Below are 4,219 nucleotides of genomic sequence, written 5' to 3'. Positions count from 1 at the left end.
GAGGGGGTACGGGGGGGGGTGGGGAACTGAGAGGATGTGTTCAGGGTGGGGGTGGGGAGGGAATGAGATGAGTCTCCAGGACCCCCAGGTCTCTGGCCTGAGGAATCCAATCAATCTGGTAAACAATGCAGTGTCCAGCTGCTGTCAGAGAAAGACCCAATATTTATTGGACATGTGAGAATCTTTCCTCCAGAGTCTACCCAGGCTGGGCAGTAAACGATTCCACCCCACTACCTAAAGAGCCCCCGTGTGCATGGTGCGAGACACGGGGTCACAAGCAGAGTTGGGAAGTGTTATTATCAACACTGCAGCATGATTTTGAATCATCTAATTCTTTCCCCAATTCTCGCATTTGAAAGCATGCCTGGACCTAATCGTTGGAGAGACAGTGCTCTACCTCTGAAAGGCCCTCCTGCTTAAGGGAAGTGGCTTTGTGGCTCCAGAGGGCAGAAGCAGATGGTGAGAGGCACAGGGGTGGAGAGTCTAGCTCAACACAACAAGGAAGAGATGGCTAATAACCAGAGCTTTTTCACAGGGATGAGCCTCCCATCACTGGAAGTATTCAAGCAGAGGCTGACAGGATGCTGGGGTATCCCCAACCCAGGAGCCAGTCAGAAAGGAGACTGAGTTCCTGCGATTGTGAACACTCCTTTTTTTCTGTAGCCTCCCTGCATCTCAGGAGGACAGCAGCCACCTCCCACAGCTACTCAAAAACCCCTCTGCCGGCTGGCTAAAGACTACGGGGCTAAGTCACAGCTAAGCCGGCCCTGCTTGCTCTGGATTTAAGAGTCTCTGTTTCCTCTCTGCCCATGGCCAGAAGAAGAGCAAACCCCAGCGTGGGTGTAGCAGTGGGCTGGGCTGATGCTGTGCAGGCTGGTCCAAGCCTTCCCCGCTTTTCAGGAAAGGGCGTCTTCACCTCTGTGGGGCTACTGCAGCCAGGCATGGTTGCCTGAAACTCGGCCACTCACAGTCCAGACTCCTGCAGGGACACTCCAGGGGCATCATGGATATGAGGAAAGGGCTCTCCTGCCTAAGCTATCAGGCCAACCCCAGCTCCCCGACCTCTTCCCAGCAGAGACGCAGCTGCCCCTAGACGGACAGAACTGTACCCGGGGAGTCCTCAGGGACCCGGACCCACACAGGCCAAGACAGGCTGCCTGGTTCCAGCTGCGGCGGAGTGGGCTGACACTTCCAGAAGGCTCTGAACTCTGGCAGGTGTGACTGCTTTGCTCCAGGACTGGTCTCAGCTGCTGCAGTGGATCCCTCTGAGCTGCTGGAGGGTAGAGAGTTGGCATCTGGTGCCACTCTAGGGGGCCGGGGTGTTGTGCTTGTAGGAAGAACAAGGTCCGTCCTGGTCTGAAGGAGCTGTCCTTTGCTGATAGGACTGCAAACTCCTCTGTTATCAAAATGATGATGACGACGACGACAATAGAAAAGGCAGGAGGGAGGGTCAGCTGCTGAGCTGTGGCCCCACTGGAGCTGCCCAGACTTTCCAGTGGCCACCATGGAGGGGGAGGGCCTAGCCGTCATGAGCTCCCCGCCTGCCTTGGCTGTGGCCCTACACCTGGGGGCCAGTGTGGAGAGGGCAGATTAGCATTCCTGACTTCTCAGATTTGGAGACCCAGTTAAGAGCTGAGAGGTGGATGGGGGGCTGGCAGGGGCCGCCCTGCAGGGGTGGGGCGGCCCGGAGGCCTCCCAGCATTTCTAGCCAGCTGACCCTGTTATTTTTAGCCCTGGAATGCTCCTCCCGGAGCCCCCTTCCGTTCTCTTTATCTTGGTTTTGTGTCTCTCTCCGTTCCTCTCCAGGAAACTCTGCAGCCGGAGTAGGATAAATGGAGGGGAGGGGGAGGAGATTCGGGGGGCCAGAAAGAATAGGAGAAATGGGCTGGGGCCAGGCTGGAGGAAGAGGTGGCCGCCGCTCCACCCCCGCCCCTCCCCCAGGTCCAGAGGCTGCCTCTTTCTCTTTTCTGCATTTCTTGGGTTTGGGCCACCAGGCAACCCCTTCTCCTTCTCCAGCACCCCTGATAAGCTCCCCTTTGTGCTTGTCAGCATCCCCGTCCCAGTCCAGGCCTTGGGCAGCCCCATCCTCTCACCTTTCCTCCTGGGCCCTCAGGTGAGGTCATACCTAGGGTGGGGGTGGGGAGCGTCAGCCCCTGACCCCTGCCTCTCGGTCAAGACGCACTGTGATCCCTTGAAGGACCTCCTCTGTGAACATGAAGAACAGGCGCAGTGGGACTGGGGACTGGGTGAACTCGGACCGCAGTCGCGTTCTCTGTAAAATGGGAATGACAACCGGTCCTCTCTCTGAGGGGCCTGTCGTCAGGGCTGCATGAAATGGCGATGTGAAACACTATCGACACGGGGAGGCTGCGAGCCTTCGGTTGGGGGGGTCGGTCACATCCCATGGGGTGCTTGCGGGGACTGGCGAGCAGGAGTCTCCTGGAGGCTTTTTAGCAGCACTTGGCAGGAAGCCACATCCCTCCCCGCAGCCTTCCTTAGTCACCACCTGGCTGCTGAAGCTCTGGTTACAAGGGCGGATCACTCAACCACCGGCTCCTCTTCCGCCTCCCCCAGCGCAGGGGTGCTGGTCTGCAAGATGCTGGGGATGAGAAGCACCTGTTGGCTGCCTGAGGCCGGGGCGGGGTGGAGGGGGGCTTCCAGATGACACGCCTCCCGCCAGCAGAGGAGAGGGGGCAGCGTGGGAAGGGGAGGGGAGTGTGATCCTGCAGTTTACCGTGATGATTTCCGGACTGGGGTGGGCGTGCCATCTCTTCCTGTCCTTTCCTTTAAGCCGCCTATAGGGAAAGCCCATCAGCCCTTGGGGAGGGCCTGGCATAACCTGGAGGCGGAACTCAGGGGAAGAGGCCCTGTGGTCAGCAATGAGCCCTGGTAGTCCCGGGGCTGAAGGAGCGACAAGAGCATTCTGGCCACTGGCTGCGGTCAGTGAGTCAGCCAAAAATGGCTATGCTCCAGGCTGAGCGGCAGCCTTGGAAAACTGTGTGTAAAGTGGGTTAGGCATGCCCAGGCCAGTCCTGGGTAAAGGTGAGGGAGGGGGAACCACCTGGGGTGACCACTGTCCCCGGAGCATGGGACTGACACCACTTAGTGGAAGAGAAGAGGCAGCAGCTGCCAAATCCCGGGAAAGGCACTGACCTTTAGAACAGGAGACAAATAGCTGGGGAGAGGACAGAACCTGTGTGGGAGAGATGTCCCAGGCCGGGCAGGGGCAGGCGCAAACATGAGGAGCCCTACTGGTACCGACAGCTCCATACACTGTGCTGGGCATTTCATGTACTTTCACTTATTTCCCACCTCCAGCCTGCGGGGTGTGTGTGGAATTTAGATAATTATGCAAGTATATGTGCATACAAAAAGGTAGAGTCCATATCAAGGAGCTCACAGTCCTGTAATGCAGGCCAAAGACATATTCTTCCAATAAATATAATTGCCACAAGTGACATCTATGTGTGTGTGTGTGTGTGTGTGTGTTATCATCCCCATTTCACAGATGAGAAAACTGAGGCTCAGAGGGGTGTGTGGCCAGGCTGGTAACCAGCAGAGTTGAGACTGAGCCAAGCCCAGCTGGTCTGGTAGTCCACATTGCCTGTAGGCACGCTTCCCACTGCCAATTACTGCTGCCACCACAGGTGGGGTGAGGATACAGCTGAACTGATGCTTGCTGCTGGCCTGATGTGGGGGAAGAGGAAATCCTCTCAATGAGGCCTAGAGGCCTTGAAAAAACCTCAACTAGTGCTGTGTATTAGGTGACCCCAGAGTCCCTGTACTTTGGCCGCCTGGGACCAACTTTTCTTCCTTCCCTTCCTCACAGAAAGAGGGAGGGTCAGCAGTCCCCCCCACCCCCCGCCCCCTTCCCCCAAATTGTGCTGGGCTCAGGGCTGGGCAGAGCCCCAGGAGACGCCTCCCCTGCAGCAGTCGCAAGGACAAGCTTGGGGGATAGGCCCTCTCTCAAACCGTGGCCTGGAAGGGAAGGTGAGAATAGCAGGCTCAAAATAAGGCCGCCTGGCTGGCTGGCTCCCCCATCTCCCTCCCCACTGACAGCTTCCCAGCCTGGGCAGCTCCCAGCTGTTTCTGCTTATCTGAAGCCGCGGAGGTTGGTTGCCTGGATACCAGTGCTTCTGATTAGCAGTTGGGTCCTTCTGGGGCAGGCCGAACTGCCGCATCCCCCCGTCAGCTGGGCGTGGCATCCCCAGGCTCTGCT

This window comes from Lipotes vexillifer, unplaced genomic scaffold (genome assembly GCF_000442215.2).
Source record: "Lipotes vexillifer unplaced genomic scaffold, Lipotes_vexillifer_v1.1 scaffold39, whole genome shotgun sequence".
NCBI lineage: Eukaryota > Metazoa > Chordata > Mammalia > Artiodactyla > Lipotidae > Lipotes > Lipotes vexillifer.
Note: the sequence above shows the minus strand (reverse complement) of the source record.